At 43.2% G+C, this 16,862-nt stretch overlaps 1 long non-coding RNA gene across 1 annotated transcript; it reads right to left on the reverse strand.

Annotated features, from left to right (window-relative positions):
- Positions 1 to 15,495: 15,495 nt before the first annotated feature.
- On the reverse strand, positions 15,496 to 16,582 carry LOC126993642 (uncharacterized). The gene is made up of 3 exons (XR_007748094.1): positions 16,382 to 16,582; positions 16,198 to 16,291; positions 15,496 to 16,011 (listed from the first exon to the last, which is right to left on the reverse strand). It is a non-coding gene; the product is annotated as an uncharacterized LOC126993642 (long non-coding RNA).
- Positions 16,583 to 16,862: the final 280 nt, after the last annotated feature.

A 16,862-nucleotide genomic window follows, 5' to 3' on the forward strand; every position in this document is an offset into this window, starting at 1 on the left:
AGGTGAACCTGGCCACCTTCTTCGTCTCCTTGAAGCGCCACCCCACCCAGCCCCAGCGCCGCCGCACCACGCTCACCGAGACGCTGCGGGTGTCGGGCAGGGCCACCGAGCACACGCCCTGCATCCCGTTCCAGAGCTCGGGGCCCCAGAGTGGCTCGCTGCGACGCTTCCTGGGGATCATTGTCGGCAATGTTTTATTAATTCAGAGAAAAAATGACGCGGCAGCGGCCAGGCCAGAGACGGCTGGTGGCGGCGCCCTTGTCTTCAGCCCCCCTATCCCCCCCCCCCCCCCCCCCCCCCGCTACTGACAAGGCTGTTGCCCGAACTGTGTGTGTGTGTGTGACGTCTGATCTGTTTATCTATCTATCTAGATTTCGTGATGTATATGTTTATGGGACTTAATGGGTTACTCTCTCTCTCTCTCTCTCTCTCTCTCTCTCTCTCTCTCTCTCTCTCTCTCTCTCTCTCTCTCTCTCTCTCTCTCTCTCTCTCTCTCTCTCTCTCTCTCTCTCTCTCTCTCTCTCTCTCTCTCTCTCTCTCTCTCTCTCTCTCTCTCTCTCTCTCTCTCTCTCTCTCTCTCTCTCTCTCTCTCTCTCACTGGACGAAGAAGAGAACTAAGAAAAAGAGCATTAAGTAAATGAAGACAGAAAAAGTCACCAATCAAAGTAAAGCAAACTCGTAACTCAAACACGCAATGTATTATAAGAAAAAAGAAACTCATTAATAATGTAAATAATGCATCAACGCCGTACGTCATTTTTCACGAGACAGTAAAGTAAAATTTGGAGCACGCCAGGATTCGAACCCGTGCTCGCAGATTCGGAGTCACGGGGTAGTAGTAGTAGTAGTAGTAGTCGGTCGGGAGTTTTGCCTCTGTAACGGCACTCCCTGATGTGTCTACTGTCTGGGTCTATTGTTTTCCTTTTTCTTTCATTCTTTTTTCTCTTATTGTCCAAAACTTGTGTACTGTTGTTTTCGTTTGTTCGGTGTGTTCATTTTCAAATAAATTTTTTCCAATGGTGTCGTCCTCTTCCTCGTAAGGCTGTTGCGGCCTCACGCACTTTATTCTTTCCTCTGCACAGGCCGGGCACCAGAGCAGGAAGTGTCGCAGGTCTTCGTGTTCAGCTTCACACATGTCACACTTGGTTTCCTCTTGCCGGTGTCTGTTTCTGTCTTTTAGTTGCATGTTGTTTGTCCTGCATCTGAATAACACTTCTGAGGCTTGGTTGTTGGTGTATACCTCCTCTTGTCCTCCCAACTCCTGTCTCCATTTTCTATATATAAGAACATAAGAAAAGAACGCAGGAGTCTGCAAGAGGCCGGTAGGCCTGTACGAGGCAGCTCCTTTGACCCTAAGCTCCCGTGTATCTAACCCCACCTAATATCGCTGTCCATGAATTTATCTAGTCTATTTTTAAATGTGACAATTGTATTGGCACTCACCACATGACTGCTAAGCCTATTCCACTCATCCACCACCCTGTTAGTAAACCAATTTTTGCCTATGTCCCTGTTGAATCTGAGTTTATCCAGTTTAAACCCGTTACTTCGTGTCCTACCCGGTTCTCTTACCAACAAAACCTTATGAATGTCTCCCTTATTAAAGCCCTTCATCCATTTATAAACCTCGATCATGTCTCCACGCACCCTTCGCCTTTCTAGAGAATGCAAGTTTAACTGTTTGAGTCTTTCCTCGTATGCCAAGTTTCTCAACCCCTGAATCATCTTAGTCATCCTCCTCTGCACTGATTCTAACATTTTGATATCCATTCTATAGTAGGGTGACCAGAACTGAACCGCATAGTCAAGATGAGGTCTAACTAATGCTAAATATAGTTTGAGGAAGACTTCGGGGCTTCTGTTGCTTACGCTCCTTGAAATAAATCCCAGTACCCTATTAGCTTGATTTCTAGCTTGAATGCATTGTGCCCTTGGACGGAGATCAGAGCTCACTAAGACCCCTAAATCCCTCTCGCACCCAGACCTACTTATGAAAGTGTCATTTAAGCAATAGTTATGTGAGGGGTTGTTCCTACCTACACTCAGAATACTGCACTTCCCTACATTGAACTCCATCTGCCATTTATCCGCCCAGTCATATAACCTGTTGAGTTCACCTTGGAGAATACTAGCGTCCTGATCCGACTCAATTACTCTACCGATCTTGGTATCTTAAGGCTTGCCTTCTCATTCATTTGCCTCTTCCACTCTCTTGTATCCACCTCTCTCATTCTCTGCTTTATACTCTCCTTTGTCTCATTCCTCACACTCACACTCAGTCCCTCTGTTGCTCTCAGTTCATTCAACAAATCTTTCACGGTTCACCCACCTACTTTGTCTCTTCTCTATCATCTCCTCTCCCACCCTTCTCACCAAATCGTTTCCTTCCACAAGAACATACCTTAAGTACTTCCACTGTCCCTCCCTTATCCTGTTTTTAACACTGGAGCTTCCTATCTCCCCCCTGAGTGCTGCTTCCTGTGCATACATTGGTGCCCTCAAAATCTTCCTGTACACCCCATTCTCTGTCCTCTGCAACTTTTTTATGTCTGTCTTTGTGATGTTTATTATATTTACCCCGTACAGGATGGATGGCAGTGCAACATTTTTCCAATAAGTCTTTCCTATTAGCATTCTTGAACAGCTCTTTTCAATTACATTGTATGTCATATTTGCTAGCCTTCTCGCTTTCCTGAACATTTCTTCCTTTTGCATTTGAAAACAGTTCCTCTTATCATTGACTATTATTCCTAAATATTTAATTCTATCCGCAACACTAATGCCCCCTATATTTTCTGGTTTGTTTTCCATATTAAAAATGATAATACTGCTTTTCTGTTTATTTACTTCTAGTCCATATTCTTTAGCTATAGTCTCCATCTTCTCTATCACCTGTACTGCTTCCCCTACACTATTTGCCAAAAGCATGCCATCATCTGCAAAGAAGAGTGAGGTAATCCTCAATGCCTCATCTTTGTACCCACATTCTAGCTCCCCTAGCTCCTGAATTATTTTAAAAGTAATCATCTTAAACAGTGTAGTTGAGGCAGTACATCCCTGTCTAATCCCACTGGTCACTTCTGTTTCTATCTCCTCCTCTTCTTTATCGTATTATAAGACATTTCGCCGCCCAAGAACACATATTTAACAAGGCTTTCGTAGGAGTTTGGATCATTTATTTTTTTAATTCTGATTTTCGTATGTGTATTTTTACATTACTGATACAATTTTATGCTAGTGTGATGCAGAATTTTCTCAGGAAGATGATGGGGGTCTCAGTTTTTCTTGAACATGAATGTTGGGGTCAGGAAACAGGGTGGCGGTGAGGTGTGTGAGGCCGTCGGTTTTGGATGAACTGCGCACACCCACGGACCCAGGCCGGCTGCTCTCATATCATTATATATTCTCTTGTAGTTTGGAGCAGAAAAAAAAGAGCACCATCATCATCCTCTCTTTATTTTCCATTTGGTGTATGTTCATTTTATGTGTCTTTGATTTTGAACTTTAAGGTTTCAACTTCAGAGACAGTACTTATATTGTGTGGACTCCCATTAACTGAACTAATTATGAAAAAAAAAAAAATCCAGAAGCTCAGAATATAGCTGGATATCGCAGACCTTAAACACACATTAAATACAAAGGTAAATTGTGACCTGACACCAAACAAACCATCAGAATTCTTGGCACCGGTCTTGGAAACGTTTAAAATGGCGTACAGAATTAATCCTCAAATTTTGATACCTTTGTCCAGTAGGTCTCCACCAAATCCTCTACAGCCCCTACTACTTGGTCTCCTCCCTTCTTTGTTTTCCACCTGGTTTTCGTTACGGTACGCTGGATATCGTAGACCTTAATCACCTCAATTTTGTCCATCTCAATTCAGCAATCTTTTAGCCCAGCACCTCATTGACTTGCCTAACAAATCAGAGCACTCATTGTACGTACGCGCTGGACACTTCATTCACTCCCGTCGCAACAAATGTCATTCTTAAAAGGACTTGATCATTTTCGCAACTCTTTAAACTGATTGACTGACTAACTGACGATGTGGGTAAGTGAATGAGACAAGGGAGAGGAGGCGAGGATGGAGAAAAATAAGAACGAGAACAAGGAAAGTGAAAAATGATAGCTGAGAGAGAGAGAGAGAGAGAGAGAGAGAGAGAGAGAGAGAGAGAGAGAGAGAGAGAGAGAGAGAGAGAGAGAGAGATAGCAACCGTTTAGTGGAGGTGTCACCGTGGGTAAAGGAGCTAGTCTGTTAAATGAGTGGAAGGGTGGGCAGGGAAGGGCGCGGAATGAGGGTCAGCGGCAGAACACTTAACAGGGACATTGCCAGCGAGGAGGAGGACGAGGAGGGGGCGGCAGAGGCGAGGGCGAGGGAGGGAGCGACCAGGCAGAATTATCGAAAATGTGAAATGTTGAGTGAGACATGACGGACGGCGGGAGAGTGAGGAAGCGGTGAAGCATAAGTGAGAGAGAGAGAGAGAGAGAGAGAGTGAGAGAGAGAGAGAGAGAGAGAGAGAGAGAGAGAGAGAGAGAGAGAGAGAGAGAGAGAGAGAGAGAGAGAGCCATACTAATATTTAGCGAGAGGGTAAACCCTGGCCATGCTGAGATTAGGCTGAAACTAAGCTCCTTAGAATATTATTGCTCAGTGCATAAGCGTTGATAGGAATGGAGGAGGAGGAGGGTGGGAGGAGGAGGAGGAGGAGGACGAGAAGGACAAAGGAACACAAAGGAAGAACAAACAACAGCAGACCTGCTGGTCCTTACGAGGTTGTTTGTGACAAGCTACACTAACTATCTAATCAAAGGTGGAAGATGAAGGACAGCAAAGGCGAAGGCTCCTCCCCACCCCCCCATCCCTCCAGCCTAAGCTGGCAGGAAAGGAAAAAGAACCATGCAGAATGGAAAAACTGCATGGAATTTATGTAGGAAAGAGGAAAAAACTACCATTACTGCTACCACTAACCGGGCGATAAAAGCGGACAAGGACACCAGTATTCGAAAGAACTTAACGTGATTACGACAATGAGTAATATTTTAGTTGCTGGTTGGATTCAAAACACTTGTCTAATCTATTCTTGAAGGCCATTAGACTATTCTTGAAGGCCGTAACTGTTGTACTATCAACGACATCACAAGGTAGAGAGTTCCAAACATTAACAACTCGATTGAAGAAGAAGTGTTTAGCTTCGAGCGACGAGAATCTTTTACCACTTATCTTCAAATTGTGATTTCTTCTTGTTCTATTTGATCGATCAATTGTAAAGTAATCTTCCGCATTAATATCACTGAATCCTTTGAACATTTTAAACACTTCTATTAGATCGCCTCGCATTCTTCGTTTTGATAGGCTGAATAAATTTACTTCTTTAAGCCTTTGTTCATATGACAAATTTCTCAACCTAGGAATCATCTTTGTTACTCTTCGTTGGACCCGTTCCAACTTTTCTATGTCTTTTCTGTAGTAGGGAGACCAAAACTGTACACAGTACTCTAGACGGGGTCGAACCAACGAATTATACAGTTTTAATATTACTTTTTCCGATTTATTATTAAAGACTCGTCCGATGAAGCCAACCAATTTGTTTGCAGTTTTAATTATCTCTGAACAATGCTGACCGGGCTTTAAATCGCTTGATATAGTGATTCCAAGATCCTTTTCTTTACTTACTGCAGAAAGTTGTTGGCCAATCATTACGTACCGAACGCGATTGTTATTTTTTCCGATGTGCAACACTTTACATTTGTCAACGTTAAATTTCATTTGCCATTGATTAGCCCAACGTGCAAGTCGATCTATATCTGATTGTAAAGCTTCTTCGTCGAGTGTCGCAGTTACTTTACTAGCAATTTTTGTGTCATCAGCAAATTTTGATACTTTGCAAGTGAGCCCATCATCGATATCATTAACATAAATTAAGAAGAGCATGGGGCCAAGCACTGATCCTTGAGGTACGCCGCTTCTGACATCGAGCCAGTTAGATGTAACACCGTTTAGAACTACTTTGTTTCCGCTCAGAGAGCCAGTCCACAAGCCAATTGTGAATGTTACCCGAGATACCGTGCGCCAGTAGTTTGCTGAGCAATCGTTGGTGGGGGACCTTATCAAATGCCTTTTGAAAATCCAGATATATGATATCTACTGATCTGCTTTCATCGAACACCTCAAAAACGGAGGAAGAGGAGAAGAAAGACATGGACTAGGAGGTAGAGAAGGCAAAGCAGGAGGAAGCAGGAGGAGGCGAAGCAGGAGGAAGAGGAGAAGGAAGAGAACTAGTGGGGGCTGTAAAGGGAAGATTTAGACGAGATGGAGACCGACTGGACAGAAGCATGAATTTTTGTGCCTGTAACCTTTAGACCACCTACTTCTGACCTGAGACCGGTGCCCTGAAATGTATCCAGTGGAACACCCTTTTTTCCCCACATATATTCGCGGCATGTTTATCGAAAACGTACACGGTGAAATCCTACTGATAACGTTGCCTGAGGTAGATACAACGACTATAACATCTTTATTGTAGCCCAGGGGTCGGCAGCCTTTTGAACATAGAGTGCCAAGTCTAATTAATGACTTTTCTTTTACTACCTTGCGTGCCAGGTGTTATTTTTTCCCACATTATAAAGCGTATGTCCTATGGAAATTGAGATCATAATCATAGACATAGACTCATAGAGTATGTAGTGACCATTATAACTAAAGTAAAGTGTATTTTCCTGCACATGTATAACATAAATGTTACCTTTTTGTAGCAATTAGCATTCCTTGTAACTAAAAATATATTATTTTTTTATTTTAAATTTATACTCACAATATTAATGCGATCCTTGCCCTTGCTTCCCTTTGGCCAAAGTTGAAATTTCAGGTGAGTATCTGGACACCTTGAGCTTCACACAACCGTCAGAATGATCCGTTGTAAGCTTGCTGCGATGGGGGTTGAGGATGTGCCTCATGTGTGAAAATATCTGCTCACATTGATATGTAGATCCAAATGCTCATAGCAATGCAAAAGCTACCTTCTTCATGCAATTTAATTTATCAGGCAGTGAGGTCCAGGAACTTAATATGGAGGCTGCATGATCATTCGTACTAGTTTCCAATATTTCTCGAAGATCTTTAAATTTAGCTGACCACAATGATGAGGCCTGAAGGTCAATCAACTGCATTTCCAACTCCTCAGTTTCCATCCACTCAAAGAGAGACTCGTCCAACTCACTGTCTTTAAAGGTGTCTGGTCTGATTAAAAACGAAAACACTGGGCCAGTGTGTTGGAAATCTTGAAATCTGATTGAGGACTCGGCCTTTAATTCTTGCATGTACACCTGAAGATCAGTAGTGTTGACAGGATGAATTGCAGACAATTTCTTCAAGTTTTTGAAGTAACGGAAAGAACCAGTTTTGATATCTGATGAGTAAACTGCAAGCTTTGCAACAAATGCCTTCCAAATATCATACAAATCCATCACTGTTTTTCCTGCACCTTGCAAGATAAGATTGAGGTCGTTTAGACGTTTGGTGATGTCTGAGAGAAACATAAGTTTCACAGTCCAGTCTCTGTCCTCCAGCTCAGGATAGTCTTGGCCTTTTTCTGATAAAAAAAATCTTCATTTCATCAAAGCATTCCACAAACCTCTCCAATACCTTCCCACAGCTTAACCACCTAACACTGCTGTGCAAGGGTATATCTTTGTAAGCACTGTCCGCCTCTTCAAGGAAAGCTTGAAACTGCCTGTGCGTAAGAGAAGAGTGTGCAACAAGAAAATTCACTACTGTTGTAACAGTAGCCATCACTTTGTTGAGATCCGAGCTCGAGATCTTGGCACATAAATTTTCTTGATGAATTATGCAGTGCAATTTCAGAATGGGGTGTCCAATTTTATCCTCAACCATCTTAGTAAAACCCTTGTTTTTTCCTACCATGGCAGGGGCACCATCCGTTGTAACTGCAAAAATCTTTCTTATGTCAACCCCTCTGTCCTCAAAATGATCAGTGAATGTCTTCAGTATGTCCTCTCCCTTGGTAGTGCCACACATAGGTTTAAGACAGCACAGCTCCTCGTGTATCTCTGTGTCACTATACCTGGCAAAAACAGCCAAGCGGGGAATGTCATTTATATCCACGCTTTCATCCAGGGCCACACTGAACACAGGTGTAGTTGTTAAAGCAACAGTTTGTTGCTCACTTACATTAGCAGCCATTTCAGAAATACGTCTCTCCACGGTCCTAGCTGAAACAGGCATGTCTTTTATCCTTGAGATGATCATGTGTTTGTTTGATATGCCATCAAATAACACCTCAGAGCACTCTAGGAAAGCTGCTTTTATAAAATCTCCATCAGTAAAAGGCTTTCCATGCTTGGAAATACACAGAGCTTGTTTGTAACTGGCCTCAGTTGCATTGTTTTTGTTAGCACTTAAACACATTACTTTGTTTCTCATAGCGCGATACTGCTTTCTTAATCGCTGCAGCCTTGTCTGTACTGTCCTTGAAAGTCTTCTCGTGTCTTGTTTCAAAGTGTCTTTTAACACTCGATGTGCGGCACACGACATTCTCGCAGCAGAGAGCACACACAGCACGATCATTCTGCTGAATAAATCCAAAGTCATTTGTCCATGATGACTGAAATGATCGGACATCAAGCTTGACTTTTTTCGCAGTAGCCATGGCGACAGTAACTAGAAAGAGTGTCACTCGGCGGCTAATAGCCTCTTCATTTAGCGTAACCGTTTCTGGGTCGTGATCTGTAGAGTCTCATAGAGTCCCGACAACCTAAGATTTGGACGCCATTATTGGCCCTGTGTTTTCGCCGCGCTTTTCAAACACTAGCACACGGTCTCGCGGCGAAGACAGGGCCAATAATGGCGTTCAAATCTTAGGCTGTCGGGACTCTATCTATCAAGGGACTCTACAGATCATGACCCAGAAACGGGTTACGCTAAATGGAAAAGGCTATAAATAGTTACTGAAGCAGAAATAGCAACGTTGCCGCTGCGTGACTGATGCGTCAGCAGCGGCAACGTGTCTCATACTCGTTTACATCTCGTTGTACTCACGTATTCCTCATCGCGGGTACGAAACATTTTCGTTTTAATTCAATGTATCATAGGAAAGAATGATTTAAAATCGTTCGAAAACTTAAACTGTGATAAATGTAAGGATCTCTCTCTCTCTCTCTCTCTCTCTCTCTCTCTCTCTCTCTCTCTCTCTCTCTCTCTCTCTCTCTCTCTCTCTCTCTCTCTCTCTCATTATTCTGTTTTTTAGCTTTTTCTTTGCTTCTTCGAATCACGTGGCGTGCCATAGGCAAGCACTCTGCGTGCCGAGTCTGGCACGCGTGCCAAAGGTTGCCGACCCCTGAATTAAAGTTTTTAATGACATTGCAGCATGTCGAGGGTGAAAGGCTATTCTAATATTGGTGTTACTTTCTTTCAGGTGTGACCAGGTGTTGCAACTCTCCAATAAGCACCTGTACCAATCTGGATAGAGATGTGTAGTACACAGTGTAAGGACAATCCAGTTGTCAGTCGAACATCTGGCACTGTTGCCCAAAAGAGCTGACAAACACCGAGCCAAGTTTTTTTTTTTTTCTTTACACTCTGGCCTATAGCGCTGGTAGGCTTTCTTCAGGGGACTGGTGGTCGACCCAAGCCCGTCATGGCGCAGGCAAGTGTTTATAGCAGCACCATTTCTTCTTGGCTCATGCTGCCCGCCGGAGCTCATTCTTGATTCACTTGGACAGTTCCTCTAGAGTTGGGGTTGATAGGTGATCTTCAGGACAGCACGTGGGTAGCCTTATGCCACTTGGCAATGACTGAAAAATCCCAGGTGGTAGCAGAAGATTTGAACCCGCATTGTCCAGAACATGGTGAACGCAGGACCTGCACACTAACCATTCAGCCACTGTCTCTCTGTTCCAACATGAGTAAAAAATGAGAGGCCAGAAGAGAGTGGTTGATTTCAAATGGAGAAGTGTCTCGATAGGCTGGAGGAAATAGATGAAGGAAGGCTGCTCTGGAGTTAACCTGCATAAGGAATTAGGATAGTATAGAGACGAGTAGAACGTTATGTGAAGAGAGGGGCCACAGTAGAGGTGGAGGCATGTAGTTAGCAAGCTCAGAAGGGCAATCATCATGAAAATGTCTGTAGAAGACAGAGGGGCAACATTGCAGCAGAGTTTGCTATAGAAGAAGAGAGTTTAGGTTTGACTCCACCGAGTCCAAAACAGCTATGTGAGTGAAGCCCCTCCTATATGAAATGCGCTCTCCATACGAGGACAGACAAGGCCCCTGGATATCATTTGTGAGGGGTAAAAAACTGAAAGACTAATACAGAACACACAACTTCAAAGAAGCTGATTTAGGAAGAGGTGAGATGAAATTATGAGTTGAGGATAGACCAAATATGTTTATTGTTTGAGTGGACAGCCGAGTGTTGTCATAGAATAGGGAACAGATGTTCGGAATTCTATCCCTCTGTTTTTATCTCGTGTTTCCTTTCAAGCTGATCTATCTACGCTGTGGGAATCCTGCCACTGTCTTCCCCTAAGCCTATCAGCACCTGTATTCTGTACGACTATTTTATCTCCCTCTCTGAGGAAAAAGTCAATTTCTCCGCCTATCAACTCAACAAATTCCATCGTCTATTCCCTAGTCTTCGACCACACTCAGCAGTCCCCTTCCTCTACACTAAATATTCTCTGTCTATCCTTAACTCAAAACATTAACTGAAAACTTATTTCCTCTCTTGCTAAATCAGTGTCTTCGAGGTTATGCATTTGTATCGTTTTCACCAGTTCTATTCCCCCTCACACATGCTGTCCACATACAAGGGTCTTTTCTGTCCTCATATGGAGTATGACAGAAGTCTTAGACAAATGGTGGAAAATTCTGTAGGATCAAGGTCATGGCACGAGAGGAAGTGACATCTTGGCATACATAGATGCAGCATCCAGCTTGGATTTAAAGCTAGGATGAAGATAGCAAGAGACATACATCACGGCAGCCACTAATACATAGGAATACATAGGAGGAACAGACACCAGAAGACCTATCGGTCTATGGCGAGGGTGTCTGTTTACTACCGCTACTACTAGTAATCTACGTGTGGTAGGACAGGACAGAAAAGATGAAGGCTCCTCCCCACCTCTCCCTCCGGCAACGTGCCGGCAGGAAATAGTTAGAAGAGAACACCATGTACCTTTAAGGAAGAAAGGGACATGGAAATTTTACAGTAAAGAGAGAAATAAGAGGAAATTACTACCCTTAACTTACACTTCTGGTAACCTAAGCTGTGGGGGAAAATGACTTCATTACATAAGAACATATGAACACAGAAACACAAGGAGAATGGAAGAGGACGAGTGGCCTACACAGGGCAGCCTCAGGATCCCCCCTAATACTCACGATGGGTGAGGTGTAGTTTCAGGGGCACAGGTGGAGGCTTGATCCTCGTTTTACCGGCGGTACTAGGCACGGCACCAGTAACCTGTCACCTTACTGCACCCACACCTCACTCCACCTGTCATGCGGACATTAACTGTTGCTTTACTCTATTGTTAACTTACGCTACTTGCAATCTAGGTTGTTGGGGAGAATAATATGAATTTAGGTTGACGTCTTGCTGTAATCTGTCTGAAAACATGCCAAGAAGGGTCAGTATAATCTTATATCCCTGAAGTACTTATCCAATGAAGACTTGAAGCTGTTCATACTCTGTGCGCTAACTACTGATGGTGGGAGTCTATTCCAGTGATCGACGACTCTATTATTGAAAAAACTTTTGCGCACCAATGTGTTACATCGATTTCCCTTTAACTTCATACCGTTGCTGCGTGTTATTGTGTTGGTGTCTCTCTGAAATAGACTATCTGGGTTAATGTTGTCGAATCCATTACGGTTTTTGAACACTTCAATTAAGTCCCCTCTTATCCTTCGCTTTTTTAGGGAAAACATATCTAAACGCTTTAAACGCTCGTCATATGGCAAGTTTCGGAGCGCTGGAATTTGTTTGATTGCTCGTCGCTGTATCTTTTCTAGCAAAACTTGATCTTTGATAAAGTTCGGTGACCAGAACTGAACGGCGTATTCTAGGTGTGGTCTTACAAATGCTAAATATAATCTCTTCATAAGTTCGGGTGATTTATAATCAAAGTTTCTTGATATTAATCCTAACATCATATTGGCTTTTTTACTCCCAGCAGAACATTGATCACTCATTTTAAGAGTGTTACTGATAATGACACCAAGATCTTTTCCTTGTTTTACCTCGCTGAGCTCATGTCCTTGAATCTGATATTTAAAGTTAGGATTTTTTTCACCTATGTGCATTACGTTACATTTATCTGCGTTAAAACTCATTTGCCATTTTTCGCTCCAGTCGGCAAGTCTTATTAAGTCTGATTGAGTCTTTTCGCAACTTTCATTGTTCATTACCGTACCTCTTAATTTGGTGTCGTTGGCGAATTTGGCTACTTTTGATAGAATATCAGTTTCTAAGTCGTTCACGTAGATTATGAATAGTGTTGGCCCCAGGACCGAACCTTGGGGCACGCCACTGGTGACGGGTTGCCAATCCGATGCTTCACCATGAAGAACTACACGCTGTTCTCTGTCAGTGAGCCAGTCATGAATCCACGCACATAGTTGGTCGTTAATACCGTGGGAACGCAGTTTAGAAATAAGTCTAACGTGAGGAACTTTATCAAACGCTTTCTGAAAATCTACGTAAATTACGTCATATGGGCTTCGGGCGTCCCAACATGTATAAACATCGTTGAAAAAAGTTAATAGGTTGGTAAGGCAAGACCGATTACTACGAAATCCATGCTGACTATCAGTTATCAAATCATTTGATTCAAGGAAAGTGATCATTTTATCCCTGATCATTTTTTGGAAGAGTTTAATTAGGACAGACGTAAGGCTGATCGGACGATAATTACTGGCTTGTTTTTTTATCTCCTTTTTTAAAGATTGGGGTAATATTGGCTTTTTTCAACTCGAGAGGCACAATGACCTGTGCTAATGACTTGTTGAATATTAATGTTTTGGGTAATTCTAAATGTTGACTACATTCTCTCAACACGCGAGGAGATAAATTGTCGGTGCCCGGAGATTTATTTGGATCTATTTTCTGCAGGTACGCACGCACTTCGCTGATATCAATGTCGGTCAATGCAAGCCTATGTTCTTCAGGGCCTTGAAAAATTTTCTTCGGGGCTGGAATCGATGTCATGTTCTCTTTTGTAAACAAGCTACTAAAGGTTGAATTTAGGACCGACGCCATGGCTTTATCATCACTAATCGTATTGCCACTTAATAGTAGTGGGCCGATATTATTTTTAAGTTTTTTTGTTTCTTATGTAACTGAAAAATAACCTTGGATTTTTCTTGGGATCAAGTGATATTTTCATCTCATTTTCGCGTTTTTGTTTTCTGATTTTCCTTTCGCACTCTCTCTTGACATTGATGTAATTAGTATGATCCTGTGAATTATGTGACAACTTATTTTTCTTATACAGTTTTCTTTTTTCGACGATGATTTTTTGTAGGTAATTATTCATCCACAACGGTTTTTGATTAACAGTCCCTCGTGGCTTGAGTGGAATGAATTTATTTACACTCGCAGTGATTTGTGCAGTAAAACGATTATACATTTCTTGAACGCTGACATTGTTGAGCAAATGATTCCAATTTACTGAAGCCAATTCGCTTTTTAGGTCCATAAAATTTGCTTTACTATAATTAGGTATTAAGAGCGAGTTTGTTCGTGCTTTTGTTTCAATATTTAAAACGCATCTGATTATGTTGTGGTCACTGGTTGCAAATGGCTCGCCTACCTCACACGCGGTTATGAGGTGGCTGTCGGTCGTGAAGACTAAATCCAGAATGTTATTTCCTCGCGTCGGCGCGGTAACTGTTTGATAAAGAAATGTATCTTGCGCAAAATTTAATAATCTAGTTCCTTCCCTGTCGGCAGATAGTGCAGACCAGTTAACAGAGGGGTTATTGAAGTATCGTGTACAGGCCCCTTGTTATCTCTCTCTACCCATGAGTATCTTTATGCACTGCCATAATTATTATAATCTGCAGCAGCACCAGCATAGTTATCGTCATTATCACCATCATCGTTGTCGTGACCCCAGATGAGCTTATTTTTCAATCTACTCTTTTTTTTAACATTTCCCAAGATTTTCCTGTGTAGTGATGAGTGCACAGCGACCGTCACACTGCCTGCTGGTGACGAGATCCTTAACAGCGTTGATTTCTTGCCTTGAACGTGTGACTTTATTCAAGTTTTTTGTCTCGGTGTTGATTCATCGTTTTCCTGATTCATCTTTCAGGACTTATTATTCAAGGCCCTTTTTCTACTTCTGAGTTAACACCACTCCATACATACGTAGTACATAAATGTCTGTGTATCTTTCTCCTGCATGAAAGGGATAATTTTTTGTTACATCCGTCATGTGCATTTTTCACTCAGCCGTTAATCTTGCTTTATTCTTCCATTACTGTTCCTGATACTTAGTTTCACCATATTTCTCATTCATAAAACCCTTTACGAGAGAAACGACGACTCGGGCAAGAGACGCTGTTTAGTAGCAGTGACCGCGGGAGGTGTTCGGGCCAGCCCTACCAAACTGTCGTACTCTGAACATTGCATTTATCATTTTTAGGCTCCAAGACTGTCGTAACCACACTAATAACGATAGAAAATTAAAGTTATCCTTAAAACTGTTAAATATTGATGTTTTTTTTTTCTTTTTTTTTCTAGAATTATCGGTCAGAATACGACAATGCAATGCGATGAGTACGATAATTTGGCAACGCTGGTCCGGGCGTGGAGCTCGAGAACGGCTGCTTATCTAACTCTTCTGCTGCAGGTGCAAGTTATCGCCGCGACTGTTCTTCGTCGTTGCCATAACTTGTTCCTTTAAGGGTTTAGTGCTACTGTTGACGGTGAGAAAGAGCACCGATTCATCCTGGCGGCGAGGAGCACACAGAGTGACTTGGGGAGCCGCGAGAATATATTGAGCTGCCCTTTGTGCCCGAGACTTTTCAATCAGTTGTTTTTTTCTAGACCCTGTACGTGTGTGTGTGTGTGTGTGTGTGTGTGTGTGTGTGTGTGTGTGTGTTTGATTCACGCACAGTCATCACGTGCTGGGCTCGTGATCACTATGCCCTTCTGTTTTAGGCTTGTAGCTACATATTTATGGATCTGTGAGTACTGCTGGGCCATCACACTCCATCACAGAATTTTACAACTGCGCACTCCACGCACTCCATTCTCCTTCCTCAAGGGGAACATTAACTGAAAAATCCTTCGGCCTAATCGAGCATTATTACACTTCAGCCTACCGCACTGGCGCCTGGCAGAGCAGAGCCTAGTCAGCACCAGAGGATTTTTTTTTTTTTTTGTGTGTGTGTGTGTGTGTGTGTGTGTGTGTGTGTGTGTGTGTGTGTGTGTGTGTGTGTGTGTGTGTGTGTGTGTGTGTGTGTGTGTGTGTGTGTGTGTGTGTGTGTGTGTGTGTGTGTGTGTGTGTGTGTGTGTGTGTGTTACGCTTGCCCAACAAGTATACACACACGGTAATCGCGCGAGGCCGTCAGATATTTACGAGGCGTAATGGACGTTCCCTGTTTGTCAGATGGCTAAGCTGAGTCCATCCATTCTGGCTCGGTGCTCACCGGGATCGTCTTACAAAGGAAACAGGTGCTCGGCGTGACACACAAATTCGCCTTGGCTGGCAGGGAACAGGAGTGACTAAGCGGTCGGCCATGCACCTCCTAGGGCGTAACGGGGGTAGGATATTTCGGCAACTCAAGTCTATGAAGCCATCACTACAGACAGACGCAGACTTGTTTTTCTTCACTTCTCACACTTCATCACCAGAGCCAAAGATTGTCGCTTCTCACTCACTTCTCACACCTCATCACCAGAGCCAAAGATTGTCACTTCTCACTCACTTCTCACACCTCATCACCAGAGCCAAAGATTGTCACTTCTCACTCACTTCTCACACCTCATCACCAGAGCCAAAGATTGTCACTTCTCACTCACATAACACACCTCATCACCAGAGCCAAAGATTGTCGCTTCACTCACTTCTCACACCTCATCACCAGAGCCAAAGATTGTCACTTCTCACTCACTTCTCACACCTCATCACCAGAGCCAAAGATTGTCACTACTCACTCACTTCTCACACCTCATCACCAGAGCCAAAGATTGTCACTTCTCACTCACTTCTCACACCTCATCACCAGAGCCAAAGATTGTCACTTCTCACTCACTTCTCACACCTCATCACCAGAGCCAAAGATTGTCGCTTCTCACTCACTTCTCACACCTCATCACCAGAGCCAAAGATTATCACTTCTCACTTCTCACACCTCATCACCAGAGCCAAAGATTGTCACTTCTCACTCACTTCTCACACCTCATCACCAGAGCCAAAGATTGTCACTTCTCACTCACTTCTCACACCTCATCACCAGAGCCAAAGATTGTCACTTCTCACTCACTTCTCACACCTCATCACCAGAGCCAAAGATTGTCGCTTCTCACTCACTTCTCACACCTCATCACCAGAGCCAAAGATTGTCACTTCACTCACTTCTCACACCTCATCTACAGAGCCAAAGATTGTCACTTCTCACTCACTTCTCACACCTCATCGCCAGAGCCAAAGATTCTCACTTCTCACTCACTTCTCACACCTCATCACCAGAGCCAAAGATTCTCACTTCTCACTCACTTCTCACACTTCATCACCAGAGCCAAAGATTCTCACTTCTCACTTCTCACACCTCATCACCAGAGCCAAAGATTCTCACTTCTCACTCACTTCTCACACCTCATCACCAGAGCCAA

Source organism: Eriocheir sinensis, unplaced genomic scaffold, assembly GCF_024679095.1.
Source record: "Eriocheir sinensis breed Jianghai 21 unplaced genomic scaffold, ASM2467909v1 Scaffold649, whole genome shotgun sequence".
NCBI classification, from domain to species: Eukaryota; Metazoa; Arthropoda; class Malacostraca; order Decapoda; family Varunidae; genus Eriocheir; species Eriocheir sinensis.